The sequence below is a fragment of the Astyanax mexicanus genome, chromosome 12 (assembly GCF_023375975.1).
Source record: "Astyanax mexicanus isolate ESR-SI-001 chromosome 12, AstMex3_surface, whole genome shotgun sequence".
In the NCBI taxonomy this organism is placed as follows: domain Eukaryota; kingdom Metazoa; phylum Chordata; class Actinopteri; order Characiformes; family Acestrorhamphidae; genus Astyanax; species Astyanax mexicanus.
Window position 1 is genome coordinate 25,146,494 of NC_064419.1, and position 25,607 is coordinate 25,172,100.

Here is a 25,607-nt window from a genome sequence, read left to right on the forward strand (position 1 = left end):
TTTTGGGACCAAAAAAATTTTGACCGAAAAAAAAAATTCGAAAAAATTTTGACCCAAAAAAAAGTTTGAAAAATTTTGGTACCAAAAAAATTTTGACCCAAAAAAAAAGTTCGAAAAATTTTGGGACCAAAAAAATTTTGACCGAAAAAAAACTTCGAAAAAAGTTTGACCCAAAAAAAAGTTTGAAAAATTTTGGGACCAAAAAAATTTTGACCGAAAAAAAAACTTCGAAAAAATTTTGACCAAAAAAAAAGTTTGAAAAATTTTGGGACCAAAAAAATTTTGACCCAAAAAAAAGTTCGAAAAATTTTGGGACCAAAAAAATTTTGACCGAAAAAAAACTTCGAAAAAATTTTGACCCAAAAAAAAGTTTGAAAAATTTTGGGGCCAAAAAATTTTGACCCAAAAAAAAGTTCGGAAAATTTTGGGACCAAAAAAATTTTGACCGAAAAAAAACTTCGAAAAAATTTTGACCGAAAAAAAAACGTCGAAAAAATTTTGACCCAAAAAAAAGTTTGAAAAATTTTGGGACCAAAAAAATTTTGACCCAAAAAAAAGTTTGAAAAATTTTGGGACCAAAAAAATTTTGACCCAAAAAAAAGTTTGAAAAAATTTTGACACAAAAAAAAGTTTGAAAAATTTTGGGACCAAAACAATTTTGACCCAAAAAAAAGTTTGAAAAATTTTGTGACCAAAAAAATTTTGACCGAAAAAAAAAATTCGAAAAAATTTTGACCCAAAAAAAAGTTTGAAAAATTTTGGGACCAAAAAAATTTTGACCCAAAAAAAAGTTTGAAAAAAAACTTCGAAAACATTTTGACCGAAAAAAAACTTCGAAAAAATTTTGACCCAAAAAAAAGTTTGAAAAATTTTGGGACCAAAAAAATTTTGACCCAAAAAAAAGTTCGGAAAATTTTGGGACCAAAAAAATTTTGACCGAAAAAAAACTTCGAAAAAATTTTGACCCAAAAAAAAGTTTGAAAAATTTTGGGACCAAAAAAATTTTGACCGAAAAAAAAACTTCGAAAAAATTTTGACCAAAAAAAAAGTTTGAAAAATTTTGGGACCAAAAAAATTTTGACCCAAAAAAAAGTTCGAAAAATTTTGGGACCAAAAAAATTTTGACCGAAAAAAAACTTCGAAAAAATTTTGACCCAAAAAAAAGTTTGAAAAATTTTGGGGCCAAAAAAATTTTGACCCAAAAAAAAGTTCGGAAAATTTTGGGACCAAAAAAATTTTGACCGAAAAAAAACTTCGAAAAAATTTTGACCAAAAAAAAAGTTTGAAAAATTTTGGGACCAAAAAAATTTTGACCGAAAAAAAAACGTCGAAAAAATTTTGACCCAAAAAAAAGTTTGAAAAATTTTGGGACCAAAAAAATTTTGACCCAAAAAAAAGTTTGAAAAATTTTGGGACCAAAAAAATTTTGACCGAAAAAAAAACTTCGAAAAAATTTTGACCCAAAAAAAAGTTTGAAAAATTTTGGGACCAAAAATATTTTGACCCAAAAAAAAGTTTGAAAAATTTTGGGACCAAAAAAATTTTGACCCAAAAAGAAGTTTGAAAAAATTTTGACCCAAAAAAAAGTTTGAAAAATTTTGGGACCAAAACAATTTTGACCCAAAAAAAAGTTTGAAAAATTTTGGGACCAAAAAAATTTTGACCCAAAAAAAAGTTCGAAAAATTTTGGGACCAAAAAAATTTTGACCGAAAAAAAACTTCGAAAAAATTTTGACCCAAAAAAAAGTTTGAAAAATTTTGGGACCAAAAAAAATTTGACCGAAAAAAACTTCGAAAAAATTTTGACCCAAAAAAAAGTTTGAAAAATTTTGGGACCAAAAAAATTTTGACCCAAAAAAAAGTTTGAAAAATTTTGGGACCAAAAAAATTTTGACCGAAAAAAAACTTCGAAAAAATTTTGACCCAAAAAAAAGTTTGAAAAATTTTGGGACCAAAAAAATTTGGACCGAAAAAAAACTTCGAAAAAATTTTGACCAAAAAAAAGTTTGAAAAATTTTGGGACCAAAAAAATTTTGACCGAAAAAAAAACTTCAAAAAAATTTTGACCCAAAAAAAAGTTTGAAAAATTTTGGGACCAAAAAAATTTTGACCCAAAAAAAAGTTGGAAAAATTTTGGGACAAAAAAAATTTTGACCCAAAAAAAAGTTTGAAAAAATTTTGACACAAAAAAAAGTTTGAAAAATTTTGGGACCAAAACAATTTTGACCCAAAAAAAAGTTTGAAAAATTTTGGGACCAAAAAAATTTTGACCCAAAAAAAAGTTTGAAAAATTTTGGGACCAAAAAAATTTTGACCGAAAAAAAACTTCGAAAAAATGTTGACCCAAAAAAAAGTTTGAAAAATTTTGGGACCAAAAAAATTTTGACCGAAAAAAAAGTTCGAAAAAATTTTGACCCAAAAAAAAGTTAGAAAAATTTTGGGACCAAAAAAAGTTTGACCGAAAAAAAACGTCGAAAAAATTTTGACCAAAAAAAAAGTTTGAAAAATTTTGGGACCAAAAAAATTTTGACCGAAAAAAAAATTCGAAAAAATTTTGACCCAAAAAAAAGTTTGAAAAATTTTGGTACCAAAAAAATTTTGACCCAAAAAAAAAGTTCGAAAAATTTTGGGACCAAAAAAATTTTGACCGAAAAAAAACTTCGAAAAAAGTTTGACCCAAAAAAAAGTTTGAAAAATTTTGGGACCAAAAAAATTTTGACCGAAAAAAAAACTTCGAAAAAATTTTGACCAAAAAAAAAGTTTGAAAAATTTTGGGACCAAAAAAATTTTGACCCAAAAAAAAGTTCGAAAAATTTTGGGACCAAAAAAATTTTGACCGAAAAAAAACTTCGAAAAAATTTTGACCCAAAAAAAAGTTTGAAAAATTTTGGGGCCAAAAAATTTTGACCCAAAAAAAAGTTCGGAAAATTTTGGGACAAAAAAAATTTTGACCGAAAAAAAACTTCGAAAAAATTTTGACCGAAAAAAAAACGTCGAAAAAATTTTGACCCAAAAAAAAGTTTGAAAAATTTTGGGACCAAAAAAATTTTGACCCAAAAAAAAGTTTGAAAAATTTTGGGACCAAAAAAATTTTGACCCAAAAAAAAGTTTGAAAAAATTTTGACACAAAAAAAAGTTTGAAAAATTTTGGGACCAAAACAATTTTGACCCAAAAAAAAGTTTGAAAAATTTTGTGACCAAAAAAATTTTGACAGAAAAAAAAAATTCGAAAAAATTTTTTACCCAAAAAAAAGTTTGAAAAATTTTGGGACCAAAAAAATTTTGACCCAAAAAAAAGTTTGAAAAAAAACTTCGAAAACATTTTGACCGAAAAAAAACTTCGAAAAAATTTTGACCCAAAAAAAAGTTTGAAAAATTTTGGGACCAAAAAAATTTTGACCCAAAAAAAAGTTCGGAAAATTTTGGGACCAAAAAAATTTTGACCGAAAAAAAACTTCGAAAAAATTTTGACCCAAAAAAAAGTTTGAAAAATTTTGGGACCAAAAAAATTTTGACCGAAAAAAAAACTTCGAAAAAATTTTGACCAAAAAAAAAGTTTGAAAAATTTTGGGACCAAAAAAATTTTGACCCAAAAAAAAGTTCGAAAAATTTTGGGACCAAAAAAATTTTGACCGAAAAAAAACTTCGAAAAAATTTTGACCCAAAAAAAAGTTTGAAAAATTTTGGGGCCAAAAAAATTTTGACCCAAAAAAAAGTTCGGAAAATTTTGGGACCAAAAAAATTTTGACCGAAAAAAAACTTCGAAAAAATTTTGACCAAAAAAAAAGTTTGAAAAATTTTGGGACCAAAAAAATTTTGACCGAAAAAAAAACGTCGAAAAAATTTTGACCCAAAAAAAAAGTTTGAAAAATTTTGGGACCAAAAAAATTTTGACCCAAAAAAAAGTTTGAAAAATTTTGGGACCAAAAAAATTTTGACCGAAAAAAAACTTCGAAAAAATTTTGACCCAAAAAAAAGTTTGAAAAATTTTGGGACCAAAAAAATTTTGACCCAAAAAAAAGTTCGGAAAATTTTGGGACCAAAAAAATTTTGACCGAAAAAAAACTTCGAAAAAATTTTGACCCAAAAAAAAGTTAGAAAAATTTTGGGACCAAAAAAATTTTGACCGAAAAAAAACTTCGAAAAAATTTTGACCAAAAAAAAAGTTTGAAAAATTTTGGGACCAAAAAAATTTTGACCCAAAAAAAAGTTCGAAAAATTTTGGGACCAAAAAAATTTTGACCGAAAAAAAACTTCGAAAAAATTTTGACCCAAAAAAAAGTTTGAAAAATTTTGGGGCCAAAAAAATTTTGACCCAAAAAAAAGTTCGGAAAATTTTGGGACCAAAAAAATTTTGACCGAAAAAAAACTTCGAAAAAATTTTGACCAAAAAAAAAGTTTGAAAAATTTTGGGACCAAAAAAATTTTGACCGAAAAAAAAACGTCGAAAAAATTTTGACCCAAAAAAAAAGTTTGAAAAATTTTGGGACCAAAAAAATTTTGACCCAAAAAAAAGTTTGAAAAATTTTGGGACCAAAAAAATTTTGACCGAAAAAAAACTTCGAAAAAATTTTGACCCAAAAAAAAGTTTGAAAAATTTTGGGACCAAAAAAATTTTGACCCAAAAAAAAGTTCGGAAAATTTTGGGACCAAAAAAATTTTGACCGAAAAAAAACTTCGAAAAAATTTTGACCCAAAAAAAAGTTAGAAAAATTTTGGGACCAAAAAAATTTTGACCGAAAAAAAACTTCGAAAAAATTTTGACCAAAAAAAAAGTTTGAAAAATTTTGGGACCAAAAAAATTTTGACCGAAAAAAAAACGTCGAAAAAATTTTGACCCAAAAAAAAGTTTGAAAAATTTTGGGACCAAAAAAATTTTGACCCAAAAAAAAGTTCGGAAAATTTTGGGACCAAAAAAATTTTGACCGAAAAAAAACTTCGAAAAAATTTTGACCCAAAAAAAAGTTAGAAAAATTTTGGGACCAAAAAAATTTTGACCGAAAAAAAACTTCGAAAAAATTTTGACCAAAAAAAAAGTTTGAAAAATTTTGGGACCAAAAAAATTTTGACCGAAAAAAAAACTTCGAAAAAATTTTGACCCAAAAAAAAGTTTGAAAAATTTTGGTACCAAAAAAATTTTGACCCAAAAAAAAGTTCGAAAAATTTTGGGACCAAAAAAATTTTGACCGAAAAAAAACTTCGAAAAAATTTTGACCCAAAAAAAAGTTTGAAAAATTTTGGGACCAAAAAAATTTTGACCCAAAAAAAAGTTCGGAAAATTTTGGGACCAAAAAAATTTTGACCGAAAAAAAAACTTCGAAAAAATTTTGACCCAAAAAAAAGTTTGAAAAATTTTGGGACCAAAAAAATTTTGACCCAAAAAAAAGTTTGAAAAATTTTGGGACCAAAATAATTTTGACCCAAAAAAAAGTTTGAAAAAATTTTGACACAAAAAAAAGTTTGAAAAATTTTGGGACCAAAACCATTTTGACCCAAAAAAAAGTTTGAAAAATTTTGGGACCAAAAAAATTTTGACCCAAAAAAAAGTTCGGAAAATTTTGGGACCAAAAAAATTTTGACCGAAAAAAAACTTCGAAAAAATTTTGACCAAAAAAAAGTTAGAAAAATTTTGGGACCAAAAAAATTTTGACCGAAAAAAAAACGTCGAAAAAATTTTGACCCAAAAAAAAGTTTGAAAAATTTTGGGACCAAAAAAATTTTGACCCAAAAAAAAGTTCGGAAAATTTTGGGACCAAAAAAATTTTGACCGAAAAAAAACTTCGAAAAAATTTTGACCCAAAAAAAAGTTAGAAAAATTTTGGGACCAAAAAAATTTTGACCGAAAAAAAACTTCGAAAAAATTTTGACCAAAAAAAAAGTTTGAAAAATTTTGGGACCAAAAAAATTTTGACCGAAAAAAAAACTTCGAAAAAATTTTGACCCAAAAAAAAGTTTGAAAAATTTTGGTACCAAAAAAATTTTGACCCAAAAAAAAGTTCGAAAAATTTTGGGACCAAAAAAATTTTGACCGAAAAAAAACTTCGAAAAAATTTTGACCCAAAAAAAAGTTTGAAAAATTTTGGGACCAAAAAAATTTTGACCCAAAAAAAAGTTCGGAAAATTTTGGGACCAAAAAAATTTTGACCGAAAAAAAAACTTCGAAAAAATTTTGACCCAAAAAAAAGTTTGAAAAATTTTGGGACCAAAAAAATTTTGACCCAAAAAAAAGTTTGAAAAATTTTGGGACCAAAATAATTTTGACCCAAAAAAAAGTTTGAAAAAATTTTGACACAAAAAAAAGTTTCAAAAATTTTGGGACCAAAACCATTTTGACCCAAAAAAAAGTTTGAAAAATTTTGGGACCAAAAAAATTTTGACCCAAAAAAAAGTTCGGAAAATTTTGGGACCAAAAAAATTTTGACCGAAAAAAAACTTCGAAAAAATTTTGACCAAAAAATAAGTTTGAAAAATTTTGGGACCAAAACAATTTTGACCGAAAAAAAAACTTCGAAAAAATTTTGACCCAAAAAAAAGTTTGAAAAATTTTGGGACCAAAAAAATTTTGACCCAAAAAAAAGTTTGAAAAATTTTGGGACCAAAATAATTTTGACCCAAAAAAAAGTTTGAAAAAATTTTGACACAAAAAAAAGTTTGAAAAATTTTGGGACCAAAACCATTTTGACCCAAAAAAAAGTTTGAAAAATTTTGGGACCAAAAAAATTTTGACCCAAAAAAAAGTTCGGAAAATTTTGGGACCAAAAAAATTTTGACCGAAAAAAAACTTCGAAAAAATTTTGACCAAAAAAAAGTTAGAAAAATTTTGGGACCAAAAAAATTTTGACCGAAAAAAAAACGTCGAAAAAATTTTGACCCAAAAAAAAGTTTGAAAAATTTTGGGACCAAAAAAATTTTGACCCAAAAAAAAGTTCGGAAAATTTTGGGACCAAAAAAATTTTGACCGAAAAAAAACTTCGAAAAAATTTTGACCAAAAAATAAGTTTGAAAAATTTTGGGACCAAAACAATTTTAACCGAAAAAAAAACTTCGAAAAAATTTTGACCCAAAAAAAAGTTTGAAAAATTTTGGGACCAAAAAAATTTTGACCCAAAAAAAAGTTTGAAAAATTTTGGGACCAAAATAATTTTGACCCAAAAAAAAGTTTGAAAAAATTTTGACACAAAAAAAAGTTTGAAAAATTTTGGGACCAAAACCATTTTGACCCAAAAAAAAGTTTGAAAAAAAAATTTTGACCCAAAAAAAAGTTCGGAAAATTTTGGGACCAAAAAAATTTTGACCGAAAAAAAACTTCGAAAAAATTTTGACCAAAAAAAAGTTAGAAAAATTTTGGGACCAAAAAAATTTTGACCGAAAAAAAAACGTCGAAAAAATTTTGACCCAAAAAAAAGTTTGAAAAATTTTGGGACCAAAAAAATTTTGACCCAAAAAAAAGTTCGGAAAATTTTGGGACCAAAAAAATTTTGACCGAAAAAAAACTTCGAAAAAATTTTGACCCAAAAAAAAGTTAGAAAAATTTTGGGACCAAAAAAATTTTGACCGAAAAAAAACTTCGAAAAAATTTTGACCAAAAAAAAAGTTTGAAAAATTTTGGGACCAAAAAAATTTTGACCGAAAAAAAAAACTTCGAAAAAATTTTGACCAAAAAATAAGTTTGAAAAATTTTGGGACCAAAACAATTTTAACCGAAAAAAAAACTTCGAAAAAATTTTGACCCAAAAAAAAGTTTGAAAAATTTTGGTACCAAAAAAATTTTGACCCAAAAAAAAGTTTGAAAAATTTTGGGACCAAAATAATTTTGACCCAAAAAAAAGTTTGAAAAAATTTTGACACAAAAAAAAGTTTGAAAAATTTTGGGACCAAAACCATTTTGACCCAAAAAAAAGTTTGAAAAAAAAATTTTGACCCAAAAAAAAGTTCGGAAAATTTTGGGACCAAAAAAATTTTGACCGAAAAAAAACTTCGAAAAAATTTTGACCAAAAAAAAGTTAGAAAAATTTTGGGACCAAAAAAATTTTGACCGAAAAAAAAACGTCGAAAAAATTTTGACCCAAAAAAAAGTTTGAAAAATTTTGGGACCAAAAAAATTTTGACCCAAAAAAAAGTTCGGAAAATTTTGGGACCAAAAAAATTTTGACCGAAAAAAAACTTCGAAAAAATTTTGACCCAAAAAAAAGTTAGAAAAATTTTGGGACCAAAAAAATTTTGACCGAAAAAAAACTTCGAAAAAATTTTGACCAAAAAAAAAGTTTGAAAAATTTTGGGACCAAAAAAATTTTGACCGAAAAAAAAAACTTCGAAAAAATTTTGACCCAAAAAAAAGTTTGAAAAATTTTGGTACCAAAAAAATTTTGACCCAAAAAAAAGTTCGAAAAATTTTGGGACCAAAAAAATTTTGACCGAAAAAAAACTTCGAAAAAATTTTGACCCAAAAAAAAGTTTGAAAAATTTTGGGACCAAAAAAATTTTGACCCAAAAAAAAGTTCGGAAAATTTTGGGACCAAAAAAATTTTGACCGAAAAAAAAACTTCGAAAAAATTTTGACCCAAAAAAAAGTTTGAAAAATTTTGGGACCAAAAAAATTTTGACCCAAAAAAAAGTTTGAAAAATTTTGGGACCAAAATAATTTTGACCCAAAAAAAAGTTTGAAAAATTTTGGGACCAAAAAAATTTTGACCCAAAAAAAAGTTCGGAAAATTTTGGGACCAAAAAAATTTTGACCGAAAAAAAACTTCGAAAAAATTTTGACCAAAAAAAAAGTTTGAAAAATTTTGGGACCAAAAAAATTTTGACCCAAAAAAAAGTTCGGAAAATTTTGGGACCAAAAAAATTTTGACCGAAAAAAAAACTTCGAAAAAATTTTGACCAAAAAATAAGTTTGAAAAATTTTGGGACCAAAACAATTTTGACCGAAAAAAAAACTTCGAAAAAATTTTGACCCAAAAAAAAGTTTGAAAAATTTTGGGACCAAAAAAATTTTGACCCAAAAAAAAGTTTGAAAAATTTTGGGACCAAAAAAATTTTGACCCAAAAAAAAGTTTGAAAAATTTTGGGACCAAAACAATTTTGACACAAAAAAAAGTTTGAAAAATTTTGGGACCAAAACCATTTTGACCCAAAAAAAAGTTTGAAAAATTTTGGGACCAAAAAAATTTTGACCCAAAAAAAAGTTCGGAAAATTTTGGGACCAAAAAAATTTTGACCGAAAAAAAACTTCGAAAAAATTTTGACCAAAAAAAAAGTTTGAAAAATTTTGGGACCAAAAAAATTTTGACCCAAAAAAAAGTTCGGAAAATTTTGGGACCAAAAAAATTTTGACCGAAAAAAAAACTTCGAAAAAATTTTGACCCAAAAAAAAGTTTGAAAAATTTTGGGACCAAAAAAATTTTGACCCAAAAAAAAGTTTGAAAAATTTTGGGACCAAAAAAATTTTGACCGAAAAAAAACTTCGAAAAAATTTTGACCAAAAAATAAGTTTGAAAAATTTTGGGACCAAAACAATTTTGACCGAAAAAAAAACTTCGAAAAAATTTTGACCCAAAAAAAAGTTTGAAAAATTTTGGGACCAAAAAAATTTTGACCCAAAAAAAAGTTTGAAAAATTTTGGGACCAAAAAAATTTTGACCCAAAAAAAAGTTTGAAAAATTTTGGGACCAAAAAAATTTTGACCCAAAAAAAAGTTCGAAAAATTTTGGGACCAAAAAAATTTTGACCGAAAAAAAACTTCGAAAAAATTTTGACCAAAAAAAAAGTTTGAAAAATTTTGGGACCAAAAAAATTTTGACCGAAAAAAAAACTTCGAAAAAATTTTGACCCAAAAAAAAGTTTGAAAAATTTTGGTACCAAAAAAATTTTGACCGAAAAAAAACATCGAAAAAATTTTGACCCAAAAAAAAGTTTGAAAAATTTTGGGACCAAAAAAATTTTGACCGAAAAAAAAACTTCGAAAAAATTTTGACCCAAAAAAAAGTTTGAAAAATTTTGGGACCAAAAAAATTTTGACCGAAAAAAAACTTCGAAAAAATTTTGAAAAATTTTGGGACCAAAAAAATTTTGACCGAAAAAAAAACTTCGAAAAAATTTTGACCCAAAAAAAAGTTTGAAAAATTTTGGGACCAAAAAAATTTTGACCGAAAAAAAGTTTGAAAAATTTTGGGACCAAAAAAATTTTGACCCAAAAAAAAGTTTGAAAAAATTTTGACACAAAAAAAAGTTTGAAAAATTTTGGGACCAAAACAATTTTGACCCAAAAAAAAGTTTGAAAAATTTTGGGACCAAAAAAATTTTGACCCAAAAAAAAGTTCGAAAAATTTTGGGACCAAAAAAATTTTGACCGAAAAAAAACTTCGAAAAAATTTTGACACAAAAAAAAGTTTGAAAAATTTTGGAACCAAAAAAATTTTGACCGAAAAAAAAGTTAGAAAAATTTTGGGACCAAAAAAATTTTGACCGAAAAAAAACTTCGAAAAAATTTTGACCCAAAAAAAAGTTTGAAAAATTTTGGGACCAAAAAAATTTTGACCCAAAAAAAAGTTCGGAAAATTTTGGGACCAAAAAAATTTTGACCCAAAAAAAAGTTCAAAAAATTTTGGTACCAAAAAAATTTTGACCGAAAAAAAACATCGAAAAAATTTTGACCCAAAAAAAAGTTTGAAAAATTTTGGGACCAAAAAAATTTTGACCGAAAAAAAAACTTCGAAAAAATTTTGACCCAAAAAAAAGTTTGAAAAATTTTGGGACCAAAAAAATTTTGACCGAAAAAAAACTTCGAAAAAATTTTGAAAAATTTTGGGACCAAAAAAATTTTGACCGAAAAAAAAACTTCGAAAAAATTTTGACCCAAAAAAAAGTTTGAAAAATTTTGGGACCAAAAAAATTTTGACCGAAAAAAAGTTTGAAAAATTTTGGGACCAAAAAAATTTTGACCCAAAAAAAAGTTTGAAAAAATTTTGACACAAAAAAAAGTTTGAAAAATTTTGGGACCAAAACAATTTTGACCCAAAAAAAAGTTTGAAAAATTTTGGGACCAAAAAAATTTTGACCCAAAAAAAAGTTCGAAAAATTTTGGGACCAAAAAAATTTTGACCGAAAAAAAAGTTAGAAAAATTTTGGGACCAAAAAAATTTTGACCGAAAAAAAACTTCGAAAAAATTTTGACCCAAAAAAAAGTTTGAAAAATTTTGGGACCAAAAAAATTTTGACCCAAAAAAAAGTTCGGAAAATTTTGGGACCAAAAAAATTTTGACCGAAAAAAAACTTCGAAAAAATTTTGACCAAAAAAAAAGTTTGAAAAATTTTGGGACCAAAAAAATTTTGACCGAAAAAAAAACTTCGAAAAAATTTTGACCAAAAAAAAAGTTTGAAAAATTTTGGAACCAAAAAAATTTTGACCGAAAAAAAAGTTAGAAAAATTTTGGGACCAAAAAAATTTTGACCGAAAAAAAACTTCGAAAAAATTTTGACCCAAAAAAAAGTTTGAAAAATTTTGGGACCAAAAAAATTTTGACCCAAAAAAAAGTTCGGAAAATTTTGGGACCAAAAAAATTTTGACCGAAAAAAAACTTCGAAAAAATTTTGACCAAAAAAAAAGTTTGAAAAATTTTGGGACCAAAAAAATTTTGACCGAAAAAAAAACTTCGAAAAAATTTTGACCCAAAAAAAAGTTTGAAAAATTTTGGGACCAAAAAAATTTTGACCGAAAAAAAAACTTCGAAAAAATTTTGACCCAAAAAAAAGTTTGAAAAATTTTGGGACCAAGAAAATTTTGACCGAAAAAAAAACTTCGAAAAAATTTTGACCCAAAAAGAAGTTTGAAAAATTTTGGGACCAAAAAAATTTTGACCCAAAAAAAAGTTCGGAAAATTTTGGGACCAAAAAAATTTTGACCGAAAAAAAACTTCGAAAAAATTTTGACCAAAAAAAAAGTTTGAAAAATTTTGGGACCAAAAATATTTTGACCGAAAAAAAAACTTTGAAAAAATTTTGACCCAAAAAAAAGTTTGAAAAATTTTGGGACCAAAAAAATTTTGACCCAAAAAAAAGTTTGAAAAATTTTGGGACCAAAAAAATTTTGACCCAAAAAAAAGTTCAAAAAATTTTGGTACCAAAAAAATTTTGACCGAAAAAAAACATCGAAAAAATTTTGACCCAAAAAAAGTTTGAAAAATTTTGGGACCAAAAAAATTTTGACCGAAAAAAAAACTTCGAAAAAATTTTGACCCAAAAAAAAGTTTGAAAAATTTTGGGACCAAAAAAATTTTGACCGAAAAAAAACTTCGAAAAAATTTTGAAAAATTTTGGGACCAAAAAAATTTTGACAGAAAAAAAAACTTCGAAAAAATTTTGACCCAAAAAAAAGTTTGAAAAATTTTGGGACCAAAAAAATTTTGACCGAAAAAAAAGTTTGAAAAATTTTGGGACCAAAAAAATTTTGACCCAAAAAAAAGTTTGAAAAAATTTTGACACAAAAAAAAGTTTGAAAAATTTTGGGACCAAAACAATTTTGACCCAAAAAAAAGTTTGAAAAATTTTGGGACCAAAAAAATTTTGATCCAAAAAAAAGTTTGAAAAATTTTGGGACCAAAAAAATTTTGACCGAAAAAAAACTTCGAAAAAATTTTGACCCAAAAAAAAGTTTGAAAAATTTTGGAACCAAAAAAATTTTGACCGAAAAAAAAGTTTGAAAAATTTTGGGACCAAAAAAATTTTGACCGAAAAAAAACTTCGAAAAAATTTTGACCCAAAAAAAAGTTTGAAAAATTTTGGGACCAAAAAAATTTTGACCCAAAAAAAAGTTCGGAAAATTTTGGGACCAAAAAAATTTTGACCGAAAAAAAACTTCGAAAAAATTTTGACCAAAAAAAAAGTTTGAAAAATTTTGGGACCAAAAAAATTTTGACCGAAAAAAAAACTTCGAAAAAATTTTGACCAAAAAAAAAGTTTGAAAAATTTTGGAACCAAAAAAATTTTGACCGAAAAAAAAGTTAGAAAAATTTTGGGACCAAAAAAATTTTGACCGAAAAAAAACTTCGAAAAAATTTTGACCCAAAAAAAAGTTTGAAAAATTTTGGGACCAAAAAAATTTTGACCCAAAAAAAAGTTCGGAAAATTTTGGGACCAAAAAAATTTTGACCGAAAAAAAACTTCGAAAAAATTTTGACCCAAAAAAAAGTTTGAAAAATTTTGGGACCAAAAAAATTTTGACCGAAAAAAAACTTCGAAAAAATTTTGAAAAATTTTGGGACCAAAAAAATTTTGACCGAAAAAAAAAACTTCGAAAAAATTTTGACCCAAAAAAAAGTTTGAAAAATTTTGGGACCAAAAAAATTTTGACCGAAAAAAAAGTTTGAAAAATTTTGGGACCAAAAAAATTTTGACCCAAAAAAAAGTTTGAAAAAATTTTGACACAAAAAAAAGTTTGAAAAATTTTGGGACCAAAACAATTTTGACCCAAAAAAAAGTTTGAAAAATTTTGGGACCAAAAAAATTTTGACCCAAAAAAAAGTTCGAAAAATTTTGGGACCAAAAAAATTTTGACCGAAAAAAAAAACTTCGAAAAAATTTTGACCCAAAAAAAAGTTTGAAAAATTTTGGGACCAAAAAAATTTTGACCGAAAAAAAAGTTTGAAAAATTTTGGGACCAAAAAAATTTTGACCCAAAAAAAAGTTTGAAAAAATTTTGACACAAAAAAAAGTTTGAAAAATTTTGGGACCAAAACAATTTTGACCCAAAAAAAAGTTTGAAAAATTTTGGGACCAAAAAAATTTTGACCCAAAAAAAAGTTCGAAAAATTTTGGGACCAAAAAAATTTTGACCGAAAAAAAACTTCGAAAAAATTTTGACCCAAAAAAAAGTTTGAAAAATTTTGGAACCAAAAAATTTTTGACCCAAAAAAAAGTTTGAAAAATTTTGGGACCAAAAAAATTTTGACCGAAAAAAAAACTTCGAAAAAATTTTGACCCAAAAAAAAGTTTGAAAAATTTTGGGACCAAAAAAATTTTGACCCAAAAAAAAGTTCGGAAAATTTTGGGACCAAAAAATTTTGACTGAAAAAAAACTTCGAAAAAATTTTGACCAAAAAAAAAGTTTGAAAAATTTTGGGACCAAAAAAATTTTGACCGAAAAAAAAACTTCGAAAAAATTTTGACCCAAAAAAAAGTTTGAAAAATTTTGGAACCAAAAAAATTTTGACCGAAAAAAAAGTTAGAAAAATTTTGGGACCAAAAAAATTTTGACCGAAAAAAAACTTCGAAAAAATTTTGACCCAAAAAAAAGTTTGAAAAATTTTGGGACCAAAAAAATTTTGACCGAAAAAAAAACTTCGAAAAAATTTTGACCCAAAAAAAAGTTTGAAAAATTTTGGGACCAAAAAAATTTTGACCCAAAAAAAAGTTCGGAAAATTTTGGGACCAAAAAAATTTTGACCGAAAAAAAACTTCGAAAAAATTTTGACCAAAAAAAAAGTTTGAAAAATTTTGGGACCAAAAAAATTTTGACCGAAAAAAAAACTTCGAAAAAATTTTGACCCAAAAAAAAGTTTGAAAAATTTTGGGACCAAAAAAATTTTGACCCAAAAAAAAGTTTGAAAAATTTTGGGACCAAAAAAATTTTGACCCAAAAAAAAGTTTGAAAAAATTTTGACCCAAAAAAAAGTTTGAAAAATTTTGGGACCAAAAAAATTTTGACCCAAAAAAAAGTTCGAAAAATTTTGGGACCAAAAAAATTTTGACCCAAAAAAAACTTCGAAAAAATTTTGACCAAAAAATAAGTTTGAAAAATTTTGGGACCAAAAAAATTTTGACCGAAAAAAAAACTTCGAAAAAATTTTGACCCAAAAAAAAGTTTGAAAAATTTTGGGACCAAAAAAATTTTGACCCAAAAAAAAGTTTGAAAAATTTTGGGACCAAAAAAAATTTGACCCAAAAAAAAGTTTGAAAAATTTTGGGACCAAAAAAATTTTGACCCAAAAAAAAGTTCGAAAAATTTTGGGACCAAAAAAATTTTGACCGAAAAAAAACTTCGAAAAAATTTTGACCAAAAAAAAAGTTTGAAAAATTTTGGGACCAAAAAAATTTTGACCGAAAAAAAAACTTCGAAAAAATTTTGACCCAAAAAAAAGTTTGAAAAATTTTGGGACCAAAAAAATTTTGACCCAAAAAAAAGTTTGAAAAATTTTGGGACCAAAAAAATTTTGGGACCAAAAAAAAGTTCGAAAAATTTTGGGACCAAAAAAATTTTGACCCAAAAAAAAGTTTGAAAAATTTTGGGACCAAAAAAATTTTGACCCAAAAAAAACATCGAAAAAATTTTGACCCAAAAAAAGTTTGAAAAATTTTGGGACCAAAAAAATTTTGACCGAAAAAAAAACTTCGAAAAAATTTTGACCCAAAAAAAAGTTTGAAAAATTTTGGGACCAAAAAAATTTTGACCGAAAAAAAACTTCGAAAACATTTTGAAAAATTTTGGGACCAAAAAAATTTTGACCGAAAAAAAAACTTCGAAAAAATTTTGACCCAAAAAAAAGTTTGAAAAATTTTGGGACCAAAAAAATTTTGACCGAAAAAAAAGTTTGAAAAATTTTGGGACCAAAAAAATTTTGACCCAAAAAAAAGTTTGAAAAAATTTTGACACAAAAAAAAGTTTGAAAAATTTTGGGACCAAAACAATTTTGACCCAAAAAAAAGTTTGAAAAATTTTGGGACCAAAAAAATTTTGATCCAAAAAAAAGTTTGAAAAATTTTGGGACCAAAAAAATTTTGACCGAAAAAAAACTTCGAAAAAATTTTGACCCAAAAAAAAGTTTGAAAAATTTTGGAACCAAAAAAATTTTGACCGAAAAAAAAGTTTGAAAAATTTTTTGGACCAAAAAAATTTTGACCGAAAAAAAACTTCGAAAAAATTTTGACCCAAAAAAAAGTTTGAAAAATTTTGGGACCAAAAAAATTTTGACCCAAAAAAAAGTTCGGAAAATTTTGGGACCAAAAAAATTTTGACCGAAAAAAAACTTCGAAAAAATTTTGACCAAAAAAAAAGTTTGAAAAATTTTGGGACCAAAAAAATTTTGACCGAAAAAAAAACTTCGAAAAAATTTTGACCAAAAAAAAAGTTTGAAAAATTTTGGAACCAAAAAAATTTTGACCGAAAAAAAAGCTAGAAAAATTTTGGGACCAAAAAAATTTTGACCGAAAAAAAACTTCGAAAAAATTTTGACCCAAAAAAAAGTTTGAAAAATTTTGGGACCAAAAAAATTTTGACCCAAAAAAAAGTTCGGAAAATTTTGGGACCAAAAAAATTTTGACCGAAAAAAAACTTCGAAAAAATTTTGACCCAAAAAAAAGTTTGAAAAATTTTGGGACCAAAAAAATTTTGACCGAAAAAAAACTTCGAAAAAATTTTGAAAAATTTTGGGACCAAAAAAATTTTGACCGAAAAAAAAAACTTCGAAAAAATTTTGACCCAAAAAAAAGTTTGAAAAATTTTGGGACCAAAAAAATTTTGACCGAAAAAAAAGTTTGAAAAATTTTGGGACCAAAAAAATTTTGACCCAAAAAAAAGTTTGAAAAAATTTTGACACAAAAAAAAGTTTGAAAAATTTTGGGACCAAAACAATTTTGACCCAAAAAAAAGTTTGAAAAATTTTGGGACCAAAAAAATTTTGACCCAAAAAAAAGTTCGAAAAATTTTGGGACCAAAAAAATTTTGACCGAAAAAAAACTTCGAAAAAATTTTGACCCAAAAAAAAGTTTGAAAAATTTTGGAACCAAAAAAATTTTGACCCAAAAAAAAGTTTGAAAAATTTTGGGACCAAAAAAATTTTGACCGAAAAAAAAACTTCGAAAAAATTTTGACCCAAAAAAAAGTTTGAAAAATTTTGGGACCAAAAAAATTTTGACCCAAAAAAAAGTTCGGAAAATTTTGGGACCAAAAAAATTTTGACCGAAAAAAAACTTCGAAAAAATTTTGACCAAAAAAAAAGTTTGAAAAATTTTGGGACCAAAAAAATTTTGACCGAAAAAAAAACTTCGAAAAAATTTTGACCCAAAAAAAAGTTTGAAAAATTTTGGAACCAAAAAAATTTTGACCGAAAAAAAAGTTAGAAAAATTTTGGGACCAAAAAAATTTTGACCGAAAAAAAACTTCGAAAAAATTTTGACCCAAAAAAAAGTTTGAAAAATTTTGGGACCAAAAAAATTTTGACCGAAAAAAAAACTTCGAAAAAATTTTGACCCAAAAAAAAGTTTGAAAAATTTTGGGACCAAAAAAATTTTGACCCAAAAAAAAGTTTGAAAAATTTTGGGACCAAAAAAATTTTGACCCAAAAAAAAGTTTGAAAAAATTTTGACCCAAAAAAAAGTTTGAAAAATTTTGGGACCAAAAAAATTTTGACCCAAAAAAAAGTTCGAAAAATTTTGGGACCAAAAAAATTTTGACCGAAAAAAAACTTCGAAAAAATTTTGACCAAAAAATAAGTTTGAAAAATTTTGGGACCAAAAAAATTTTGACCGAAAAAAAAACTTCGAAAAAATTTTGACCCAAAAAAAAGTTTGAAAAATTTTGGGACCAAAAAAATTTTGACCCAAAAAAAAGTTTGAAAAATTTTGGGACCAAAAAAAATTTGACCCAAAAAAAAGTTTGAAAAATTTTGGGACCAAAAAAATTTTGACCCGAAAAAAAGTTCGAAAAATTTTGGGACCAAAAAAATTTTGACCGAAAAAAAACTTCGAAAAAATTTTGACCAAAAAAAAAGTTTGAAAAATTTTGGGACCAAAAAAATTTTGACCGAAAAAAAAACTTCGAAAAAATTTTGACCCAAAAAAAAGTTTGAAAAATTTTGGGACCAAAAAAATTTTGACCCAAAAAAAAGTTTGAAAAATTTTGGGACCAAAAAAAATTTGACCCAAAAAAAAGTTTGAAAAATTTTGGGACCAAAAAAATTTTGACCCAAAAAAAAGTTCGAAAAATTTTGGGACCAAAAAAATTTTGACCGAAAAAAAACTTCGAAAAAATTTTGACCCAAAAAAAAGTTTGAAAAATTTTGGGACCAAAAAAATTTTGACCGAAAAAAAACTTCGAAAAAATTTTGAAAAATTTTGGGACCAAAAAAATTTTGACCGAAAAAAAAAACTTCGAAAAAATTTTGACCCAAAAAAAAGTTTGAAAAATTTTGGGACCAAAAAAATTTTGACCGAAAAAAAAGTTTGAAAAATTTTGGGACCAAAAAAATTTTGACCCAAAAAAAAGTTTGAAAAAATTTTGACACAAAAAAAAGTTTGAAAAATTTTGGGACCAAAACAATTTTGACCCAAAAAAAAGTTTGAAAAATTTTGGGACCAAAAAAATTTTGACCCAAAAAAAAGTTCGAAAAATTTTGGGACCAAAAAAATTTTGACCGAAAAAAAACTTCGAAAAAATTTTGACCCAAAAAAAAGTTTGAAAAATTTTGGAACCAAAAAAATTTTGACCCAAAAAAAAGTTTGAAAAATTTTGGGACCAAAAAAATTTTGACCGAAAAAAAAACTTCGAAAAAATTTTGACCCAAAAAAAAGTTTGAAAAATTTTGGGACCAAAAAAATTTTGACCCAAAAAAAAGTTCGGAAAATTTTGGGACCAAAAAAATTTTGACCGAAAAAAAACTTCGAAAAAATTTTGACCAAAAAAAAAGTTTGAAAAATTTTGGGACCAAAAAAATTTTGACCGAAAAAAAAACTTCGAAAAAATTTTGACCCAAAAAAAAGTTTGAAAAATTTTGGAACCAAAAAAATTTTGACCGAAAAAAAAGTTAGAAAAATTTTGGGACCAAAAAAATTTTGACCGAAAAAAAACTTCGAAAAAATTTTGACCCAAAAAAAAGTTTGAAAAATTTTGGGACCAAAAAAATTTTGACCGAAAAAAAAACTTCGAAAAAATTTTGACCCAAAAAAAAGTTTGAAAAATTTTGGGACCAAAAAAATTTTGACCCAAAAAAAAGTTCGGAAAATTTTGGGACCAAAAAAATTTTGACCGAAAAAAAACTTCGAAAAAATTTTGACCAAAAAAAAAGTTTGAAAAATTTTGGGACCAAAAAAATTTTGACCGAAAAAAAAACTTCGAAAAAATTTTGACCCAAAAAAAAGTTTGAAAAATTTTGGGACCAAAAAAATTTTGACCCAAAAAAAAGTTTGAAAAATTTTGGGACCAAAAAAATTTTGACCCAAAAAAAAGTTTGAAAAAATTTTGACCCAAAAAAAAGTTTGAAAAATTTTGGGACCAAAAAAATTTTGACCCAAAAAAAAGTTCGAAAAATTTTGGGACCAAAAAAATTTTGACCGAAAAAAAACTTCGAAAAAATTTTGACCAAAAAATAAGTTTGAAAAATTTTGGGACCAAAAAAATTTTGACCGAAAAAAAAACTTCGAAAAAATTTTGACCCAAAAAAAAGTTTGAAAAATTTTGGGACCAAAAAAATTTTGACCCAAAAAAAAGTTTGAAAAATTTTGGGACCAAAAAAAATTTGACCCAAAAAAAAGTTTGAAAAATTTTGGGACCAAAAAAATTTTGACCCAAAAAAAAGTTCGAAAAATTTTGGGACCAAAAAAATTTTGACCGAAAAAAAACTTCGAAAAAATTTTGACCAAAAAAAAAGTTTGAAAAATTTTGGGACCAAAAAAATTTTGACCGAAAAAAAAACTTCGAAAAAATTTTGACCCAAAAAAAAGTTTGAAAAATTTTGGGACCAAAAAAATTTTGACCCAAAAAAAAGTTTGAAAAATTTTGGGACCAAAAAAATTTTGACCCAAAAAAAAGTTCGAAAAATTTTGGGACCAAAAAAATTTTGACCCAAAAAAAAGTTTGAAAAATTTTGGGACCAAAAAAATTTTGACCCAAAAAAAACATCGAAAAAATTTTGACCCAAAAAAAGTTTGAAAAATTTTGGGACCAAAAAAATTTTGACCGAAAAAAAAACTTCGAAAAAATTTTGACCCAAAAAAAAGTTTGAAAAATTTTGGGACCAAAAAAATTTTGACCGAAAAAAAACTTCGAAAAAATTTTGAAAAATTTTGGGACCAAAAAAATTTTGACCGAAAAAAAAACTTCGAAAAAATTTTGACCCAAAAAAAAGTTTGAAAAATTTTGGGACCAAAAAAATTTTGACCGAAAAAAAAGTTTGAAAAATTTTGGGACCAAAAAAATTTTGACCCAAAAAAAAGTTTGAAAAAATTTTGACACAAAAAAAAGTTTGAAAAATTTTGGGACCAAAACAATTTTGACCCAAAAAAAAGTTTGAAAAATTTTGGGACCAAAAAAATTTTGATCCAAAAAAAAGTTTGAAAAATTTTGGGACCAAAAAAATTTTGACCGAAAAAAAACTTCGAAAAAATTTTGACCCAAAAAAAAGTTTGAAAAATTTTGGAACCAAAAAAAATTTGACCGAAAAAAAAGTTTGAAAAATTTTGGGACCAAAAAAATTTTGACCGAAAAAAAACTTCGAAAAAATTTTGACCCAAAAAAAAGTTTGAAAAATTTTGGGACCAAAAAAATTTTGACCCAAAAAAAAAGTTCGGAAAATTTTGGGACCAAAAAAATTTTGACCGAAAAAAAACTTCGAAAAAATTTTGACCAAAAAAAAAGTTTGAAAAATTTTGGGACCAAAAAAATTTTGACCGAAAAAAAAACTTCGAAAAAATTTTGACCAAAAAAAAAGTTTGAAAAATTTTGGAACCAAAAAAATTTTGACCGAAAAAAAAGTTAGAAAAATTTTGGGACCAAAAAAATTTTGACCGAAAAAAAACTTCGAAAAAATTTTGACCCAAAAAAAAGTTTGAAAAATTTTGGGACCAAAAAAATTTTGACCCAAAAAAAAGTTCGGAAAATTTTGGGACCAAAAAAATTTTGACCGAAAAAAAACTTCGAAAAAATTTTGACCCAAAAAAAAGTTTGAAAAATTTTGGGACCAAAAAAATTTTGACCGAAAAAAAACTTCGAAAAAATTTTGAAAAATTTTGGGACCAAAAAAATTTTGACCGAAAAAAAAAACTTCGAAAAAATTTTGACCCAAAAAAAAGTTTGAAAAATTTTGGGACCAAAAAAATTTTGACCGAAAAAAAAGTTTGAAAAATTTTGGGACCAAAAAAATTTTGACCCAAAAAAAAGTTTGAAAAAATTTTGACACAAAAAAAAGTTTGAAAAATTTTGGGACCAAAACAATTTTGACCCAAAAAAAAGTTTGAAAAATTTTGGGACCAAAAAAATTTTGACCCAAAAAAAAGTTCGAAAAATTTTGGGACCAAAAAAATTTTGACCGAAAAAAAACTTCGAAAAAATTTTGACCCAAAAAAAAGTTTGAAAAATTTTGGAACCAAAAAAATTTTGACCCAAAAAAAAGTTTGAAAAATTTTGGGACCAAAAAAATTTTGACCGAAAAAAAAACTTCGAAAAAATTTTGACCCAAAAAAAAGTTTGAAAAATTTTGGGACCAAAAAAATTTTGACCCAAAAAAAAGTTCGGAAAATTTTGGGACCAAAAAAATTTTGACCGAAAAAAAACTTCGAAAAAATTTTGACCAAAAAAAAAGTTTGAAAAATTTTGGGACCAAAAAAATTTTGACCGAAAAAAAAACTTCGAAAAAATTTTGACCCAAAAAAAAGTTTGAAAAATTTTGGAACCAAAAAAATTTTGACCGAAAAAAAAGTTAGAAAAATTTTGGGACCAAAAAAATTTTGACCGAAAAAAAACTTCGAAAAAATTTTGACCCAAAAAAAAGTTTGAAAAATTTTGGGACCAAAAAAATTTTGACCGAAAAAAAAACTTCGAAAAAATTTTGACCCAAAAAAAAGTTTGAAAAATTTTGGGACCAAAAAAATTTTGACCCAAAAAAAAGTTTGAAAAATTTTGGGACCAAAAAAATTTTGACCCAAAAAAAAGTTTGAAAAAATTTTGACCCAAAAAAAAGTTTGAAAAATTTTGGGACCAAAAAAATTTTGACCCAAAAAAAAGTTCGAAAAATTTTGGGACCAAAAAAATTTTGACCGAAAAAAAACTTCGAAAAAATTTTGACCAAAAAATAAGTTTGAAAAATTTTGGGACCAAAAAAATTTTGACCGAAAAAAAAACTTCGAAAAAATTTTGACCCAAAAAAAAGTTTGAAAAATTTTGGGACCAAAAAAATTTTGACCCAAAAAAAAGTTCGAAAAATTTTGGGACCAAAAAAATTTTGACCGAAAAAAAACTTCGAAAAAATTTTGACCAAAAAAAAAGTTTGAAAAATTTTGGGACCAAAAAAATTTTGACCGAAAAAAAAACTTCGAAAAAATTTTGACCCAAAAAAAAGTTTGAAAAATTTTGGTACCAAAAAAATTTTGACCCAAAAAAAAGTTCAAAAAATTTTGGTACCAAAAAAATTTTGACCGAAAAAAAACATCGAAAAAATTTTGACCCAAAAAAAAGTTTGAAAAATTTTGGGACCAAAAAAATTTTGACCGAAAAAAAAACTTCGAAAAAATTTTGACCCAAAAAAAAGTTTGAAAAATTTTGGGACCAAAAAAATTTTGACCGAAAAAAAACTTCGAAAAAATTTTGAAAAATTTTGGGACCAAAAAAATTTTGACCGAAAAAAAAAACTTCGAAAAAATTTTGACCCAAAAAAAAGTTTGAAAAATTTTGGGACCAAAAAAATTTTGACCGAAAAAAAAGTTTGAAAAATTTTGGGACCAAAAAAATTTTGACCCAAAAAAAAGTTTGAAAAAATTTTGACACAAAAAAAAGTTTGAAAAATTTTGGGACCAAAACAATTTTGACCCAAAAAAAAGTTTGAAAAATTTTGGGACCAAAAAAATTTTGACCCAAAAAAAAGTTCGAAAAATTTTGGGACCAAAAAAATTTTGACCGAAAAAAAACTTCGAAAAAATTTTGACCCAAAAAAAAGTTTGAAAAATTTTGGAACCAAAAAAATTTTGACCCAAAAAAAAGTTTGAAAAATTTTGGGACCAAAAAAATTTTGACCCAAAAAAAAGTTCGGAAAATTTTGGGACCAAAAAAATTTTGACCGAAAAAAAAACTTCGAAAAAATTTTGACCCAAAAAAAAGTTTGAAAAATTTTGGGACCAAAAAAATTTTGACCCAAAAAAAAGTTCGGAAAATTTTGGGACCAAAAAAATTTTGACCGAAAAAAAACTTCGAAAAAATTTTGACCCAAAAAAAAGTTCGAAAAATTTTGGGACCAAAAAAATTTTGACCGAAAAAAAACTTCGAAAAAATTTTGACCAAAAAAAAAGTTTGAAAAATTTTGGGACCAAAAAAATTTTGACCGAAAAAAAAACTTCGAAAAAATTTTGACCCAAAAAAAAGTTTGAAAAATTTTGGTACCAAAAAAATTTTGACCCAAAAAAAAGTTCAAAAAATTTTGGTACCAAAAAAATTTTGACCGAAAAAAAACATCGAAAAAATTTTGACCCAAAAAAAAGTTTGAAAAATTTTGGGACCAAAAAAATTTTGACCGAAAAAAAAACTTCGAAAAAATTTTGACCCAAAAAAAAGTTTGAAAAATTTTGGGACCAAAAAAATTTTGACCGAAAAAAAACTTCGAAAAAATTTTGAAAAATTTTGGGACCAAAAAAATTTTGACCGAAAAAAAAAACTTCGAAAAAATTTTGACCCAAAAAAAAGTTTGAAAAATTTTGGGACCAAAAAAATTTTGACCGAAAAAAAAGTTTGAAAAATTTTGGGACCAAAAAAATTTTGACCCAAAAAAAAGTTTGAAAAAATTTTGACACAAAAAAAAGTTTGAAAAATTTTGGGACCAAAACAATTTTGACCCAAAAAAAAGTTTGAAAAATTTTGACCGAAAAAAAACATCGAAAAAATTTTGACCCAAAAAAAAGTTTGAAAAATTTTGGGACCAAAAAAATTTTGACCGAAAAAAAAACTTCGAAAAAATTTTGACCCAAAAAAAAGTTTGAAAAATTTTGGGACCAAAAAAATTTTGACCGAAAAAAAACTTCGAAAAAATTTTGAAAAATTTTGGGACCAAAAAAATTTTGACCGAAAAAAAAAACTTCGAAAAAATTTTGACCCAAAAAAAAGTTTGAAAAATTTTGGGACCAAAAAAATTTTGACCGAAAAAAAAGTTTGAAAAATTTTGGGACCAAAAAAATTTTGACCCAAAAAAAAGTTTGAAAAAATTTTGACACAAAAAAAAGTTTGAAAAATTTTGGGACCAAAACAATTTTGACCCAAAAAAAAGTTTGAAAAATTTTGGGACCAAAAAAATTTTGACCCAAAAAAAAGTTCGAAAAATTTTGGGACCAAAAAAATTTTGACCGAAAAAAAACTTCGAAAAAATTTTGACCCAAAAAAAAGTTTGAAAAATTTTGGAACCAAAAAAATTTTGACCCAAAAAAAAGTTTGAAAAATTTTGGGACCAAAAAAATTTTGACCCAAAAAAAAGTTCGGAAAATTTTGGGACCAAAAAAATTTTGACCGAAAAAAAAACTTCGAAAAAATTTTGACCCAAAAAAAAGTTTGAAAAATTTTGGGACCAAAAAAATTTTGACCCAAAAAAAAGTTCGGAAAATTTTGGGACCAAAAAAATTTTGACCGAAAAAAAACTTCGAAAAAATTTTGACCCAAAAAAAAGTTCGAAAAATTTTGGGACCAAAAAAATTTTGACCGAAAAAAAACTTCGAAAAAATTTTGACCAAAAAAAAAGTTTGAAAAATTTTGGGACCAAAAAAATTTTGACCGAAAAAAAAACTTCGAAAAAATTTTGACCCAAAAAAAAGTTTGAAAAATTTTGGTACCAAAAAAATTTTGACCCAAAAAAAAGTTCAAAAAATTTTGGTACCAAAAAAATTTTGACCGAAAAAAAACATCGAAAAAATTTTGACCCAAAAAAAAGTTTGAAAAATTTTGGGACCAAAAAAATTTTGACCGAAAAAAAAACTTCGAAAAAATTTTGACCCAAAAAAAAGTTTGAAAAATTTTGGGACCAAAAAAATTTTGACCGAAAAAAAACTTCGAAAAAATTTTGAAAAATTTTGGGACCAAAAAAATTTTGACCGAAAAAAAAAACTTCGAAAAAATTTTGACCCAAAAAAAAGTTTGAAAAATTTTGGGACCAAAAAAATTTTGACCGAAAAAAAAGTTTGAAAAATTTTGGGACCAAAAAAATTTTGACCCAAAAAAAAGTTTGAAAAAATTTTGACACAAAAAAAAGTTTGAAAAATTTTGGGACCAAAACAATTTTGACCCAAAAAAAAGTTTGAAAAATTTTGGGACCAAAAAAATTTTGACCCAAAAAAAAGTTCGAAAAATTTTGGGACCAAAAAAATTTTGACCGAAAAAAAACTTCGAAAAAATTTTGACCCAAAAAAAAGTTTGAAAAATTTTGGAACCAAAAAAATTTTGACCCAAAAAAAAGTTTGAAAAATTTTGGGACCAAAAAAATTTTGACCGAAAAAAAAACTTCGAAAAAATTTTGACCCAAAAAAAAGTTTGAAAAATTTTGGGACCAAAAAAATTTTGACCCAAAAAAAAGTTCGGAAAATTTTGGGACCAAAAAAATTTTGACCGAAAAAAAAACTTCGAAAAAATTTTGACCCAAAAAAAAGTTTGAAAA